Here is an 18341-nt window from a genome sequence, read left to right as displayed (position 1 = left end):
CTCTTTGGGAGAAACTCATGAGCCTGAAGCAACCACAGTCAATACTACTTTTAGATAATTATAGGAGGCACCTGTCAGACAGTGAAAAGGAGCTCGAGACCGGACAGAGACTCAGTGATGGTTTTGGAACCTGTGATCTTACTTGCACAAGATCTTGTTTGATGTCATTATCAAAATTCCCCTACAGATGGTCACTAAAACAACACAAAAAGTGGTTACATTGGAGGTAGACAGTACACTCACACAGAAACAAATACAGAAAAGAAAGCTAAAGCAATTTAGTTTTCTAAGCATTGAAAAACAAGGGCTGTGACCTAACCATCACAAGCACCTTAAAGAAAAAATGATGATGTTGTATGGTGGAAGAGTGAGATGATTCCAGTAGTGAAACTAGTAGTGATGGCCAGAGTCTGGTGGTAAAGATGCATGTGAAGAAACCAGCTACTGGCTTCCCCCGCATCTGTGCCAAGAGAAACTTAGCATATCATTCTCTCCTGACCATGCATGCTCTTTGTGACCCCCTGGACTATAGCCTACCAGGCGCCTCTCCAGGCAAGAACACTGGAGTGGGTTGCCATGCCCTCCTCCAGGGGATCTTCCTGACTCAGAGCAAACCCACGTCTCCTGCGTCTCCTGCATTGCAAGTGGATTCTTTACCCCTGAGCTACCTGGGAAGCCCTTCCTGACCACAGGACAGTGCATGGGAAGGCTTCATGAAATTTCCACGAGTTGTCTTTGCATCCCCAATTTCAGAACCACTTGACAACTTCCCTGTAACTAATAGCATCTGCATAAATTCACCTTTTAACTCAACACAGCAGGGAAGAACAACGGGGAAAATTCAGGTTAGGAGAAACACTCATAGAGGAAGCAGAGGGGAGAAGTGGAAGAGCAGAAAACCTGAATACAGAAACAAAGAAAAACTAGAAAAATAAAAATCCAGTAAGTGTATATAAAGGTAATGTTGCTCAGAGATGAATGCATCTTGTTATTATAGGCATTTTATTATATATTTTGGGCCTCTGTGGACATGGTTAGGAAATCTCATTTGGTGGACAGTGGCCTATTTCCTAAAGTTTATCAGAATCCTATTATACTCTAATCTTCTCTTAAAGCATTTATCCTTGGCTTTGGATTGTCCACAAATCCAATTAGCACACTTTCAACTCAATTTACCAAGTATTTAATAGTAAGACTGAATAGAATGAGATTGAAAAGGGCTTCTTCTAACATACAAGTTGTCATTAAGCTTCTACAAATAAAGGCAATTCATATTCTAAGGGTTTCCCTTTAAGATTGGGATGAAATCCAACTGTTACCATAACAGTAATAACAATAACCGTCATGGGTTTACTACATATATTTTTATAAAACTAACTCACAACCATCATTTTAGTTATTCTTTTCAATAACCCTGGCAGGGCAGCTAAGCATCACCAAGTAAATTCTTGATACAATATTGTTTAACTTTGGAAGATGTGAAAATAGTCATTAATCTTTGTAATACTTATAAAATCTAAAATGGCTTAGACAGTTTGGAATAAGATCTAAACTTCTGTTCAGTATCTTAGTATTGCCTACTAGCCCTGTCCCATGATAAGGAACCATATTTTTCTTGTCTCAAAATATTCATCCTTCTTTATTTGTCATGGAGCAAAAAACTCCCTACGCTTTTAAAAAATATGAAGGGAGATTAAAAAAAAATTGTCATTTAAATTTTCTGTCAACATCTATTCCTGCATGCAACAAAACTGCTGAATCACTGCATCCCGCCCAAGATGGCCTTGGCCACTGCTCTGAGTGGCTGTTAGGTGTCTCATTATCCTACCACATGGTTTCTCCTCCCTTTCACTTGCCTGAGGAAACTCCGCTTCATGGACCTCTGCTGACCATGGATGGATAACATGATGGATAACGAAGCTACGAGGAAAATTTCATGAAACTCTCTAGAAGTTGGAGCCCTCAAACAGTTTTCTTTGGATAATGCAGAGCATCACTGTGATAACTCAGCCTCCTCTGAGGACTTAGCATTGCTGGGAGCAAAGCCTCATTAGGAATTATTTTCGAAGCAGTTGGCCCAAAGATCCTCTAACCCCAATCAGGTGCTTTAAAGCTACCAGGATACAGGACAAATTTATACTTGCCCTGCCTGCAAAGAACACCTTCATGTCTATTTTTCTGTCTAAAGACATTGTTAGGATCTTCATACTCTAGCTATTGTTGACTGAGAAATGCATGGTAGATGCAGTGGTGTCTCTTGTTACTGACATACGTGACGCTGCGGGTGCCTGGCTGAACCACGCCAGGTCTTAGCAAGCTCTTCCTCACCTTGCTGGTCCCTTGTCTCTTTAACGGAAGGCTCTCGACTGAGGAACTGAAAGTTTTCCCCCTTTTCATATATTTCTGAGACATACCGGGATATGCCTGCAGCTTTCCTCAAAGCCCCCGGGGCAGAACAACACCACTAAAGGTTACTCTTCTGCACTTTATCCCCACCTCTATCCTAAAGCACCTTCAAGCTATCTGCTCTGAGTCTGTAGAAACAAGTTTATATTTTTAAAGGCGTTCTTACAATTCTTGATATTTTTGATGAGACTGAGTTTTGATGAGAATATTACTTCTCAATCAACCCCTTTTCTTTCCAAATACCCTGTCATCTTCTATGACTCCCTCAGTACTTTTATTCTCTGCTTCCATCAAGAGTGGGAGGGCTGCCAGGCAGAGGTCATAAATGTCCTCATCTATGTGGGAAGATAGATTCACTTTTTACGTGAACCAGATCAGAAACTTTTCAATATGAAAGAGAAGAGTTAACTCATCATACCAAGCATACTCTGCAAAAAATGGTTTGCTTATTTTAAGTCACTTTGGCTATGGACCAAAGTGCAAAGTACAAAATAAGTTTCCTATCATTGTTTGGACTTGGGTCCCTATATAGCAAAAAAAAACCTAGACAGTGTATTAAAAAGCAGAGACATCACGTTGCTGACAGAGGTCTATATAGTCAAAGCTATGGTCTTACCAGTAGTCATGTACAGATGTGAGAGTTGGACCATAAAGAAGGCTGAGCACTGAAGAATTGATGCTTTCTCCAAGTGGTGTTGGAGAATGCTCTTGAGAGTTCCTTGGACAGCAAAGAGGTCAAATCAGTCAATCCTAAAGGAAATCAACAGTGAATACTCATTGGAAGGACTGATGCTGAAGCTGAAGCTCCAATACTTTGGCCACCTGATGTGAAGAGCTGGCTCTTTGGAAAAGACCCTGATGCTGGGAAAGATTGAAGGTGGGAGGAGAAGAGGGGAGCAGAAGACGAGACAGTTAGATAACATCACTGACTCAATGGACATGAACTTGAGCAAACTCCAGGAGATGGTGAAGAACAAGGAAACCTGGTGTGCTGCAGTCCATGGGGTTGCAAAAAGTAGGACATGACTGAACAACAAGTGTTAGCAGATGTTACTCTTTTATTAGAGAGTGTGATCCTAGGGGGTGGAAAACAGTGCTGTGTGTGAGCGGCGGTTGAACTCGAAGAGAGAGAAGAAGAGAGAAGTCCCTTCCTGTCAGTCTCTGATCACTGCTCAGCCTCCCACAGACCTGTTCCCCCTACAGTCCATCATTACCCAATTGTAATTGTCCACGGAAGACATGTACATATATTCAAAAATATTAATCTAGTTCATTTTGTAAATTATGAAGTCTGTAAAGTCTGAAACAGACTTAATATTCAAGTAATGCAGCCATAATTTTGGAAATAATATGGCATTTTTTAAAATTCATCTAGAGCCATGAAATGATTAATAATGTTTCAGGCTTGATGAAATCAATAAACATGAATTAACACAAGATTTAAGGCCAAATAGATAACCTCTTCTCTCCTTCCTCCACCCTAACCACAACACCCAATGGACTAGGAAAACCTCTTGGAAAATAGACAGTATTCATGGTTGTAGGAAAAAACATTTGGGACAGGAAAGGACATATGCTGTATTTCTAAGGAGAATATAGGATCCCTTGTTTGCAGTGACCCTCCAAACTCTTAAAGAGGAAAAGGACATCTTCTGATGTCTTATATTCATCTACTAAAGAACTGACTTAATTCATGTGTTCAATACATTTCTGAATATAATACTTGAATTAGAATCAGGTGAATGGTTGTGATGAAATGCAACAGTAATCACAAGCTTTTCTCACAGTGTTTTTCTCAGCTTAAGAGTTCTGACTTGTTATTTTATTATTCACACATAACATGTAATGTAGTGATTCTATATAAACTCAGCAGTTAACACATGACCTCTTTTGTCTTGTTTGTTTTTCAAATGATGAAGCATCTGTGAGCCATACATCATCACTCTTTTTTCTGATTTGCAAAAATCACTTCTACCCTTTTTAAGCTGAGACACCCTCTGGCAAGATCAACTTTAATGAGATGACCTCTCTTGCATAATTCCCTACAAAGATGTACAGAGAGTTACTCTTACTAGGTTTATAATTACAGACAAATTTTATAGAACCCTCAGCAACACTGCCTGGAAGAAAATTCACAGATTGATATGTGTGATGAGAAATTATTCCCACAATTTTGTGTTCTCTCACTCAATCTGCTCATGGTGATGGAAAGCATTTACAGGGAGAAGAGTATTCTAAAACAGTAGCAACTGAATGACTGGGTCATTTGCTAGAAATGCACTAAAATAGTATGATTTTTGCTTCCACCATGGAAGGTGATAGGTCAAGTAACTCAAATAATCTGACCCTGGGCTAAGTCTCCTCCAGATCCCCCGCCCCCGAATTTGCTGTGTCTTCACACATGGCTCCATCCTCTCCCTGTGTCTCCCCTCTATGGACCACTGCGCCACAAAAAGAGGGGAGTGAGTCCTGGGTGGGATAACATGGCTCTCTAGATGAGGACTGGCAACACAATGAGGTAGTAAGGCAAAGCTCAAGGGCAACTACTTTGAAGTCATTAGGACTCACAAAAAGGTCCTTGTGGTGAAACAATGGCTCCCGCCTTCTATAACACGTGCTTATTGGTAGATAGCCTCAGGGAGTGACCCTTGACATTTATGATACGTAAACAGCATCTCTTCAGTCAGTTCAGTCACTCAGTCGTGTCTGACTCTGCAGCCCCGTGGACTGTAGCACTCCAGGCTTCCCTGTCCATCACCAACTCCCGGAGCTTGCTCAAATTCATGTCCATCCAGTCAGTGATGCTATCCAACCATCTCATCCTCTGTCGTCGCTTTCTCCTCCTGCCTTCAGTCTTTCCCAGCATCAAGGTCTTTGCCAGTGAGTCAGTTCTTCACATCAGGTGGCCAAAGCATTGGAGTTTCAGCTCCAATGAATATTCTCACTTCCAATGAATATTCAGGACTGATTTCCTTTAGGATGGACTGGTTTGATCTCCTTACAGTCCAAAGGACTCTCAAGAGTCTTCTCCAACACCACAGTTCAAAAGCATCAGTTCTTCAGTGCTCAGCTTTCTAACTCTAACATCCATATATGACTACTGGAAAAACCATAGCTTTGACTAGATGGACCTTTGTCGGTAAAGTAATGTTTGACTAGACAGACCTTTGTTGGCAAAGTAATGTCTCTGCTTTTTAATATGCTGTCTATGTTTGTCATAGCTTTTCTTCCAAGGAGCAGACGTCTTTAATTTCATGGCTGCAGTCACCATCTGCAGTGATTCTGGAGCCAAGAAAAGAAAGCCTGTCACTCTTTCCCTTGTCTCCATCTCTGTGCTGTGCTTTGTCGCTCGGTTGTGTCCAGCTCTTTTCAACCCCATGGACTGTAGTCCACCAGAGTCTTCTGTTCATGCCCTCCAGGAAAGCATACTAGAGTGGGTTACCATGCCCTCCTCCAGGGGATCTTCCCAATCCAGGGATCGAACTTGGGGCTCCTGCACTGCAGGCGGATTCTTTACCGTCTCAGCCTCCAGGGAAGCCACCAAGTTTCCATCTCTAATGAGAAAATTCCTGAGGGAGTCGCAAGGAGGGGTGAGGGGAATGTTGCACAAAATCAATGTGTGAACCATATCAAAGAGAACAAGTTATCAGGAATAAGCAGAATGCTTGATGAAGGTGGAGCAGAATTGGCTGTTAAAAGGCAGCTATAATCTTGTCTCATCCTATTTCAATGAAATCCTTGCTCAGAGGAACACATAAAAGAAAGTTGACTGGGATTTTGAATGTGGTAAAGACTTTTTATTTGATAGCATTAGCATGTTATTATCCCCAAGTAACTCTCATATATCTACATAGTTGCGGGGCTGTTTCTGAAGACCATCAGAAGTAAAAAGTGAATATTCATTTTTGTGTGAATGTAGATCATCTGAGTTCCTCAGTTCCATTTGGCATGCTTTGTAAAAGTGTCTTCTCCAAGTTCACTGAAATCTAAAATGGATTAGAGGGCTGATTCCTTTGAAGATTTTATTTTAATTCTCTGCTAGTCATTCAAATTTCCCCCCAAAGGAGTTTAAGATATAACTAATTTTAGAATTTAAGAGTGATTAAATACCCAATTAAATTGAACAATGAAAGTATAATGTAACAGAAATTAATAGTGTGCGGAGGATAATATTTTGGAGGTTTTTGATGTTTGATGACTTTTGTTTGCTTCTTTCTTAACACATGAAGCATTTCCCTGTATTACAAGTACAGAGTTGTTTTTCAACTTCACAGTCCCCTTCTGAACAGCACTGTGATGCCAACAATAGTTTCTATGGATTAAGCTCCCCTAGTCAGAAGACCAGGTAGAATAAATACAGATGTGTAGAGATAGAGACATAGAGATATAAATGTATATAGTCACATATGTCACCAGAAGACTAGGTAAATTGAATACACACATGTATATGACATATACACCGTATTATATAATTATCACCTGTGTTTTCACAGGTCACACAACTAAGATTAAAAATATCCCCATAAACAATTGTAACAGTTAAATAGTTACAAAATCATTTCCTCTGTGGTGCTTATACCTCAAGACCCTATAACAAAACTCAGAAAGAAGCCAGTGTAGCCAAGTGTGTCTCCTTCAGGGATGGTGTGAACGGCAAGCAGAATGGCTTGTCCTCACTTGTGTAGGGTATGGCTGATGTCCCTCACCACTCGGGAGTCCCATCTTTTCCAGGCATCGGCCTTGTGGTTTCCTTGCCCACAGGCTACAGTTTTATCTGATGCAAGCCCTGGACCACATCTGGTTGTACGGCATGGTGTTGCTCTCCCTGGATGGGTGCCCTGAATTTGGAAGGACGCCCAGAGCTTTAGTGAACTTGCTTTTCCATACATTCTGTGGCCCTCTCACCTCTTAAGGGCTCAAACACAAGTCTGTGACGTGGGTAGGGCAGGGAAAAAGGGGAGCAAGGAAACCACAGAAGTGAGACCTCTCGCCTTGACTCATTGACTTAGGACCTGACTTGTGCACTTAGAAACTCTTCTGCTACTGTGGGTTTTTTTTTTTTTTTTTTTCTTCTGCTTCCTGTCCATGACTGAACACATCTGAATTTTCTGGGGAACTGAGCTCAGGCTCAAAACTTGAAATACTCTCCCCTGTTACCTATTTTAAATATATTTTTTCTAATATATGATGATGAAAAAGGGAAATATGTCTACATTAATGCAGTTTTACCACGGAGACAATGTATTCGGCTCCAGGGTCACATAGCAACCTTAATGCAATATGCAAAGCCCAGGTGATTAAGAGAATTAATAACCACAATGCAAAATAATCCGTTATTTCTCTATATCTGGTCAAAAAAGTATTGTTGTTCAGTCGCTGAGTCATGTCTGACTCTGTAACTCCATGGACTATAGCAGGCCAGACTTCCTTGTCCTTCACTGTCTCCCAGAATTTGCTCAAATTCATGTCCATTTAGTCAGTGATGCTATCTAACCATCTCATCCTCTGCCACCCCCTTCTCTTTTTGCCTTCGATCTTTCCCAGCATCAGGGTCTATTCCATTGAGTCGGCTCTTTGCATCAGGTGGCCAAAGTATTGGAGTTTTATTTTCAGCATCAGTCGTTCCATTGAGTATTCAGGTTTGATTTCCTTTAGGACTGACTGGTTTGATCTCCCTGTTGTCCAAGGGACTCTAAAGAGTCTTCTCCAGCACTGTAGTTTGAAAGCAACAGTTCTTTAGCGCTCAGCCTTCTGTATGGTCCAGTTGTCACATCTGTACGTAACTACTGGAAAAACCATAGATTTGACTATATAGACCTTTGTTGGCAAAATGATGTCTTTGCTTTTTAATACGCTGTCTAGGTTTTTCATGGGATTCCCTCATAGCTTAGTCGGTAAAGAGTCTGCCTGCAATGCAGGAGACCTGGGTTTGATTCCTGGGTCAGGAAGATCCCCTGGAGAAGGAAATGGCAACCCACTCCAGTATTCTTGCCTGGAGAATCCCATGGACGGAGGACCCTTGTGAGCTGCAGCCCACGGGGTCGCAAGAGTCAGACACGACTTAGCGACTAAATCACCACCAGGTTTGTCACAGCTGTTCTTCCCAGGAGCAAACGACTTTTAATTTCATGGTCGCAGTCACCATCTTCCATGATTTTGGAACCCAAGAAAATAAAATTGTGACTATTTTCACTTTTTCCTCATCTATTTTCTGTGAAGTGATAGCACTGGATGCCGTGATCTTATATATATATGTTTTAAGCCAGTCTTTCCACTCTCCTCTTTCACCTTCATCTAGAGGCTCTTTAGTTCCTCTTCACTTTCTGCCATTAGAATGGTATCATCTGCATACTAAAGTTTGTTATTTCTCCTGGCAGTCTTGATTCCAGCTTGATTCCAGCCCGGCATTTTGCATGGTGTACTCTGCATATGAGTTAATTAAACAGGGTAACAATAAACAACCTTATCGTACTCCTTTCCCAATTTTGAACCAGTCAGTTGTTCCATGTAAGGTTCTGTTGCTTTTTGACCTGCATACAGATTTCTCAGGAGACAGGTAAGGTGATCTGGTATTCCCATCTTTTTAAGAATTTCCCACAGTTTGTTGTGATCCACACAGTCAAAGGCTTTCGCCTAGTCAATGAAGCAGAGGTAGATATTTTCCTGGAATTCCCTTGCTTTCTCAATGATCCAATGAATGTTGACAATTCAATCTTTAGTTTCTCTTTGTTGTTGTTCAGTCACTCAGTTGTGTCTCTTTGTGACCCCATGGACTGCAGCACGCCAGGCTTCCCTGTCCTTCACCATCTCCCGGAGTTTGCTCAAACTCATGTCCATTGAGTCGGTGATGCCATCCAACCATCTCATCCTCTGTCATCCCCCTCTCCTCCTGCCTTCAATCTTTCCCAACATCAGGGTCTTTTCCAGTGTCAGCTCTTCACATCAGGTGGTCAAAGTATTGGAGCATCAGCTTCAACATCAGTCCTTCCACTGAATATTCAGGACTGATCTCCTTTAGGATGGACTGGTTTGATCTCCTTGCTGTCCAGGGGACTCTCAAGAGTCTTGTCCAAACCACAGTTTGAAGGGATCAGTTCTTTGGCGCTCAGCCTTTTTTATTGTCCATTAGCCCCACTATAGAGCCACTGGGCAGGCGACACACAAACTGGAGAACAATTATACCAAAGAAGTCCTCACACTGCAGTGAAAGTTCTAGGACCCACAGCAGACTTCCCAACCCGCAAAGATGCAGCAAAGGGGCTGACTGTGAAGGTCAGCTCCCTCGTGACAACCTTGTTTCTCTGCCTTTTCTAAATCTAGCTTGTCCACCTAGAAGTTCTCGGTTCACATACTGCTAAAGCCTAACTTGAAGGACTTACAGCATAACCTTACTAGCATGTGAAATGAGCACATTTGTCCAGTAGTTTAAAAATTCTTTGGCACTGCCCTTCTTTGGGATTGGAATAAAATCTGACCTTTTCCAGTCCTGTGGCCACTGTTGAGTTTTCCAAATTTGCTGGCATTTTGTTTTTTTTTTTTTGAGCTTCTAATTTTTATTTATTTATTTTTTTTAATTTTTTTTTTTTTATTAGTTGGAGGCTAATTATTTCACAACATTTCAGTGGGTTTTGTCATACATTGATATGAATCAGCCATAGATTTACACGTATTCCCCATCCCGATCCCCCCTCCCACCTCCCTCTCCACCCGATTCCTCTGGGTCTTCCCAGTGCACCAGGCCGGAGCACTTGTCTCATGCATCCCACCTGGGCTGGTGATCTGTTTCACCGTAGATAATATACATGTTGTTCTTTCGAAATATCCCACCCTCACCTTCTCCCACAGAGTTCAAAAGTCTATTCTGTATTTCTGTGTCTCTTTTTCTGTTTTGCATATAGGGTTATCGTTACCATCTTTCTAAATTCCATATATATGTGTTAGTATGCTGTAATGTTCTTTATCTTTCTGGCTTACTTCACTCTGTATAATGGGCTCCACTTTCATCCATCTCATTAGGACTGGTTCAAATGAATTCTTTTTAATGGCTGAGTAATATTGCTGGCATATTGAGTACAGCACTTTAACAGCATCATCTTTTAGGATTTTAAATAGCTCAGCTGGAATTTTGTCACCTCCACTAGTTTTGTTCATAGTAATGCTTCCTAAGGTCCATTTGACTTCACAGTCCGGGGTGTCTGGCTCTGGGTGAGTGAGCATACCATCATGGTTATCCTTGTCATTAAGAGCTCTTTTGTATAGTTCTTCTGTTTATTCTTGCCACCTCTTCTTAATCTCTTCCTGCTCTGTTAGGTCCTTACCATTTCTATCACTTATCATGTCCATCCTTGCATGAAATATTCCTTTGGTGACTCTGATTTTCTTGAAGAGATCTCTAGTCTTTCTCATTCTGTCGTTTTCCTTCACTTCTCTGCATCATTCCCTGAAGAAGACCTTCTCCTTGCTATTCTCTGTAACTCTGCATTCAGTTGGGTATACCTTTCACTTTCTCCCATGCTTTTCACTTCTTTTCTTTCCTCAACTATTTGGAAAGCCTCCTCAGACAACCACTTAGCCTTCTTGCATTTCTTTTTCTGTGGGGTGGTTTTGTTCACTGCCTTCTGTACAGTGTTACAAACCTCGTCCATAGTTCTTCAGACAGTCTGTCTACTAGATCTAATCCCTTGAATCTATTCATCACCTCCACTGATAATCAGTGGACTTGATTTAGATCATATCTGAATACCCTCGTGATTTTCCCACTTCCTTCCACATTCAGCCTGCATTTTGTGATAAGAAACTGATGGGTCTAGGTCTAGTTCTGCTGACTGTATAGAACTTTTCCATCTATGACTGCAACCAGGTCTAGTTTTGCTGACTGTAGGGAGCTTTTCCATCTATGGCTGTAAAGAACAATATAGTCAATCTAATTTTGGTATTGACCATTTGGTGATATCCATGTGTAGAGTTGTCTCTTGTGTTGTTGGAAGAGAGTGTTTGCTATGACCAGTGCGTTCTCTGGGCAAAACTCTGTTAGCCTTTGTCCTGCTTCATTCTGTACTCCAAGGCCAAACTTGCCTGTTACTCCAGGTATCTCTTGACTTCCTACTTTTGCATTCCAATACCCTGTGATGAAAAGGACATCTTTTTTTGGTGTTAGTTCTAGAAGGTCTTGCAGGTCCTCATAAAATCATTCAACTTCAGCTTATTTAAAATCAGTGGTTGGGGCACAGGAGTGGGTTGCTGTGATGTTGAATGGTTTGCCTTGGATACAAACTGAGATCATTCTATCTTTTTTGAGATTGCACCCAAGTACTGCATTTCAGACTCTTTTGTTGACTATGAGGGCTAATTTATTTCTTCTAAGGGATTCTTGCCCACAGTAGGAGATATAAGGTCATCTGAATTAAATTCGTCCATTTCCGTCTATTTTAGTTCACTGATTGCTAAGATGTTGGTGTTCACTCTTGCCATCTTCTACTTGACCATGTCCAAATTACCTTGATTCATGGACCTAACACTTCAGGTTCCTATGCAGTATTGTTCTTTACAGCATCAGACTTTACTTTCATCGCCAGACACATCCACAACTGAGCTTCGTTTCCTCTTTGACCCAGCCTCTTCATTCTTTCTGGAGCTATTAATAATTGCCCTTGGCTCTTACCCAGTAGCATATTGGATGCCTTCTAATCTGGGGTGGGGGGAACGCTCATCTTCTGGTGTCATATCTTTTTGCCTTTTCAACACATGGTCCACTGGAGGAGGAAATGGCAAACCATTCCAGTTTCCTTGCCACAAGAACCCTGTGAATAGTATCAACAGAATAGTATCTGTAACTAGCACAGTTTAATTTGTCCATTTGTCAACTTTGTGTCACAGAGACCGAGTTCCTACAACAAAGAGTAGGTTTTGATGTGACTGTTGGAAATAGGGCTTTTACTAGACACAGATGGCTTCCTGAGTAGGGTACCACACAGAGGAATTTGGGTTACACAAAGAATTCCAAAGCATATGAGAGATGGTTCGTGTAGGGAAAAAGATGGTATGTGGGAAGAAGGTGTCAGTAAATTGATCATGCCAAGCCCATAGTGCAAGAGGCATAGAGTTGAATGCCTCAGAGGCCAGCATAAGATGTCCAGTAAAAACCCTATTTCCAACCATCTACATTTGTCTGATACTGAAAATGTCCTTGGACGTAGGATGTCTAGTGCTAAAACCATGACATCCTAACCCTAAACCAGCTGGAGGCTGCGCTAAGTCACGTCAGTCATGTCTAACTCTTTGGACCCCATGGACACATGGGAGGAGCCTGCCAGGCTCCTCTGTCCATGGGATTCTCCAAGCAAGAATACTGGAGTGGGTTGCCATTCCCTTCTCCAAGAGATCTTCCTGACCCAGGGATTGAACTTGTATCTCTTACATCTACTGCATTGGCAGGAGGGTTTTTCACCTGTAGCACCACCTGGGAAGCCCCAACTGGAAGCCACCAGATCTTAGTTGGGATTGTAACAATCGGTGAAAAGAAATTATAAGAAATTTATGAAGTATATATACACAAAGCAAGGACTAGAAGTTTCTCACTAATTATCTATTTTATTTCTACTTTCTTATTAGAACCATCCAAAAAGTCACTTAGCTCTTAGAACTCTTTGTACTGCTTGAAAGTAATTCATCACCTAAATTCAGTTGATGCTTCAAAAAAAATACTATGGTTCATTAACTCACAAAATTAGTTGAAAGGACTCTAAGCACCCTTATAATGCAGGGAAATTTACTTTTTTCCTCTTACTCAAAGTATTGCCTTTTAGCTCAAATAAATAAAACTTTGTACATTATTGTGATTTATCAAAAATCTCATATTACACTATTTTAATGGGATAAAATATATTCTAAGATCACTCATTTACTTTTGCTTGCTTATCACTTCAAGCATTAAAAAATGTAGTTAACATGTATGTCCAGCCTTGAAGTTAAAAAAATGTATTAAGGTATTTCATTTGACTACATATCAAAAAAGGTTTTTTGTTTATTCAGGAAAAACTTAATATCATACAAAGAAATCTCAATGTGTCTCTTACAAAGACTTAATCAGCTTACTTTTATTATCCATATATGGGCTTCAAATTGTTTCATATTTAATTAGAAAACTACCTTTCTCTAAATATGAAGTATCACCTTTTCACAAATTAATTAATTTTAGTAAAGTCATTTAGTGACTTAAATACTCTTAAGCATTGATATCGTTGACTTAGTTTTAAGATGGCTGACAACTATAAGCAGTGCCTTGAAGTTTAAGGAACAGGGGAAGAGAGTTGTTATGTAAATAGCATAGTCACTATATAATAAGGAGTGAAGAGGAATGCTTCCCTGAAACCCTCAGCTGATAAGATTATATCTTAAAGTGAGGGTCTGCTCAATTTTTACTCTCTCTGCCTATACATTCATTATTATGGAATGCTCCATCCATTCAGCTATGAAACATCAATTCCTAATAATTGTGATAATTGAGTTTTCACATAAACCAGTGTCTTCCTGGTGGCTCAGATGGTAAAGAATCTGCCTGCAATGTGGGAGACCTGGGTTCGATCCCAGGGTTGGGAAGATCCCCTGGATGAGGGCATGGCAACCCACTCCAGTATTCTTGCCTAGAGGACTCACATGGACAGAGGAGCCTGGCAGGCTTGTCCATGGGGTCACAGAGAGTTGGACACGATTGAGTGACTAAGCACAACACAGTGTCTCCAAATAGAAAGGCAAACTGATGCACTGAATCTGAAACAAAACTCCTCAAGCCTTCCAAATTTATTTCCCTGTTTTTGTTTGTGCTTGTTATGATTCAGGAGCCTTTTTAAAAAATCGTTTTTAGGTTGTCACCATTTAATCTACTGAGTAACTTGGTCCAAAGAAAGGCCAAATTATTTGGTCAAAAGCAAGGCTAGAATAGAAAGGAAGAAACATAGTGACATCCTTGTTACTGTGTATATTCAAGTTGAATTTTTATTGATCACTGGGAGTCAAAACAAGTTCTTAAAAAATATAAGGGAAACATGTGGAAGAACTTTCTGGACCAGGAAGAGACAGAGACCACTGTCTGTCTACTACTAAATAATGTCAGGTCTTTGATTAATTATTGACCATACTCATCATAAAACCACACCATAAGCTCGTGAAAAATGTATTCTCTAGTCCAGCTTTATCTACTCCAGGAGTAAGTTTTTGTTTTTGGTTAACAAACTTTTCTCCAAGAAAAAGAAAACAGAACTATATGTAATATATGTTTTCAAAACCTTTGTCTATCCCCTACATGATCATCTTGCTCAGTTTTGTGAATTTTATTCTTTTGTGAATAATATTTATTTTTAACAATTCGTCTCATTTTGCCAATAAAGGCCCATATAGTAAAAGGTATGGTTTTTCCAGTAGTCATATATGGATGTGAGAGTTGGACCATAAAGTAAGCTGAGCACTGAAAAATTGATGCTTTTGAATTGTGGTATTGGAGAAGACTCTTGAGAGTCCCTTGGACTGCACAGAGATCAAACTAGTCAATCCTAAAGGAAATCAACCCTGAATATTCATTGGAAGGACTGATGCTGAAGCTGAAACTTCAATACTTTGGTCACCTGCTGTGAAAAGCTGACTCACTGGAAGAGACCCTGATGCTGGGAAAGATGAAAGGCAAAAGGAAAAGGGGACGGCAGAGAATGGATGGTTAGATAGCATCACTGACTCAATGAACATGAATTTAAGCAAACTCTGAAATATAATGGAAAACAGAAGAGCCTAGCCTGATGCAGTCTGTGGAGTCACAAAGATTTGGGCCCCACTTAGTGACTAAACAACAGAGTCTCATTTTGAGCAAGTTCTCAAAATGAGAATATTTTAGGAATGCAATCACAAGCAGGAAAATGAGGAAGCTGATGACAGGGAGCATGTGTACTCATTCGTGAACTTGTAAGTATTGCCTGAGCATTTCCGTACGCCCAAGCACTGCCGAGTGGGGACACGGTGACAAGAGGACTTGTCCCTGACCCCTGATGGCAGCAGGTCGGTAAGGATGAAGGTGGGGCGTCTGTCAGTGTGCAACAGCGGGCAGCAAAGGTGAAACCTTCTGTCTGGCTGTCCGCAGCCTGAGGCCGCAGCGTTCTACCGCAAACAGCTAAGGCTGTCTATAAAATCACTGCTGGTGACACTGAAGAGTGAAGATGCCCAAAGCAGAGAGCTGAATGCAACAGGCTCTTCCCAGGCAAGACAGGGAACGACATCACCTCCAGAGTAACCAGCAGCTGTGGTCCATGTTTGCCGTGCACAATGGAAAAGGGCTTCTTTATGGCACTGTTCATAGGATGGATCAGCAGCGGCTGCTAGGAAGCAATAGAGACACAGTTGAGGCACCTGGGCTTAACTTTTGAGTATTTCAGACAGGGAGGCTGGACGATAAAGGCTCTGAAATAAGTGCAGTGTGAGGTCATCTGTATGGATGGGAGGGGGCTTCCTTTTGATACCCAAGTAAAGTAACTCAAAATTCCACCTTCTATAGGCACAGTCTTTCTCTCTCTCCTCAGTGGATCGTCTTCCTCTAGGACTTGAAAATAGGATTGCTTTTCACTTACCTGCCTGAGACCTTCCTTTCCACCCTCTCCTGGGCCATGACCATCGCTCCACTCAGCCTTTGCGATCTACTCACTGTGCTGTGGATCACAGCCTGCACGCAAGGAGTCCTGCCTCCTGTCTGAATTCCCCAAAGTTCCAGCAACACAAAGCAAGTGTGTTCCTTCATGTGTTTTACGGAGAATATTTAGAAAAAAATAGCAGGTTACTGCTCCTAGAGATGTGGCCACCTTTCTCTGCTAAAGGAACCCTCACGACCCGTGTCCTTCCAGTGGTCCAGGAAGCCTGCCATCTTGCGGAGTCCCTCTTCCTTTCCCCGGCCTACCATTCCAAAGTTCTCCTTCCTACCCGTGCACCTCCAGGCAGCACTGGCACACAGCAAAATTCCTGTTACTTTTTTAGAGTTAATTTATGTCCCAGTAGAGTGGATAAAGTTCCTCTTACTTCATTTGGCAGAACAAGAGAGTGATGGGATCCAACTTATGTTGGTTTGATTTATGATTTTTCCACTTTTTCACGTTGTGAAAGCAATACCTTGAATTCTGAATTTTGATCTTTTCTCAGGCCAGCGAGCTATACCTGGTACAATCCTTTCCCATGATCCTGGGGAGCAGCAGCTGCAGCTTCCAGGGACACACTATCACGAGGATGAACAACCATTACCCTTAAAACCATTGTTTTCCACGTTCACTCCAATGTACAATACATTACCGGAGACATTCAATACTTTACTGCAAAATAGGCTTTGAGTTAGATGATTATGCGCAACTATAGGCTAATGCAAGTGTTGTGAGTACGTCTAAAGTAGGCGAAGCTAAGCCCTGATGTTCGGTAGGTTTGTTGTTGTGTTAGTCACTAAGTTGTGTCTGACTCTTTTGTGATCCCGTGGGCTGTAGTCCGCCAGGCTCCTCTGTCCATGGGATTTCCCAGGCGAGAATACTGAAGTGGCTTGCCATTTCCTTCTCCAGGGATTCTTCCCACTTTGAGTAGGTTAAGTGTATTAAGTGCATTTTCAATTTAAGGATTGTTTTCAATTTATGATGGATTTCTGAGATGTAACCCCATCAGAAATCAAGGGAGATTGATAATTCTTACATAAAATATTTCCACTTAGGTCATCCCAGTAGCTATTACACAAAGCACGTGATCACACTGGGATGTTATCATGATCCATATTTAAGCCATTCAAATAGTAAAGCGTGTATCTGTGAAATCTCATTTTAAGAAATACTTCTCATAGGCCATATTTGGAAATCTAGTGCAGGCCTTCTTAACCTTAGACCCCATATTTGATAGAATATAGAAGCTAATGCTTGAATAGCATTTGGTTTTCCCAGGTTCTTTCTTTCAGAAGATCCCCAAAAACATACCACATCAACTCTGGGAAGCACACAGAAATTGTTTGAGAATTCCGAAGATCTGGGAAGTTTATAAAATAGTCTAAGTTGTCCCCATAGAGTTAAAGATGAAAAGAAATGAACAAGCTAGAGCACACACCTATACCCAGGAGATCATCTAGCTCAGTGAGGGGCGTCTCATTTCCCCAGGAGAGTCTACTCCCCAAGCAAGCAGACATTAAGGACTGTGTGCTTGGGAAAGGGAGGGATACAAAGTGTATCTACCAGCTGCCCCTCATTTTTAAGTGGAAAAGTTCTTCCTTTGTTCACAGGGCTTTGTGATATCTGATTTATAGTAAAAAAAAAAAAAAAAGCACATTTAGTCTTAGTTTCTGGCACGGAGCTCTTAAAATCTTTGAAAATTCCAAAGTGTTGACAGCAGCAAAGATCTCTTTTGTTATGGACATGAAGTGACTGGATACTCTGTGGATAGGAGCTGGTTTCCAAGAGACTAGTCTTGTGACTGGAGGGTTGGAACTTTCAGTCTCATCCCCTGAATTCCCAGAAGGAGGAGAAGGGCTGAAGCTTGAGCTGATCGGCCATGGCCAATAATTTAATCAATCCTGTCTGCAGTGAAACCTCCTTAAAAAGATCGCTGGAGTTTGGCGGGCTCTTGGCTGGGAGAGAGCATGGAGGCTTGGGGACAGTGATGCTCTTGCAGAGAGGACGGAAGCTCCGTGCCTTTTTCCACACTTGCTCTATATATGTCTTCAGTTTGGCCGTTCCTGAGTTATTTTATTATCGATCCTCTGGTAGGTAAGATGATTCCCTGGGTTCTATGAGCCCCTCTGGCAAATTAATTGAACGCAACAAGGAGGTTGTTGGACCTTCCCATCTGTAGCTCGATGGGTCAGAAGCACGGGTGACAACTTGGATTTGCCACGGACATCTGGAGTGGAGGGCAGCCTTGTAGGACTGAGCCCTGGACCT

At 41.4% G+C, this 18341-nt stretch overlaps 1 long non-coding RNA gene across 1 annotated transcript; it reads left to right on the top strand.

The window, feature by feature from the left end:
* The first annotated feature begins 3359 nt into the window (after window positions 1-3359).
* LOC122688088 lies at window positions 3360-15188 on the top strand. The gene is made up of 3 exons (XR_006339325.1): window positions 3360-3372; window positions 6826-6830; window positions 15120-15188. It is a non-coding gene; the product is annotated as an uncharacterized LOC122688088 (long non-coding RNA).
* The last annotated feature ends 3153 nt before the right edge of the window (window positions 15189-18341 follow it).

The sequence above is a fragment of the Cervus elaphus genome, chromosome 32, assembly GCF_910594005.1.
Source record: "Cervus elaphus chromosome 32, mCerEla1.1, whole genome shotgun sequence".
Taxonomy (NCBI): Eukaryota; Metazoa; Chordata; class Mammalia; order Artiodactyla; family Cervidae; genus Cervus; species Cervus elaphus.
This window is presented reverse-complemented; position numbering and strand designations above follow the sequence as displayed.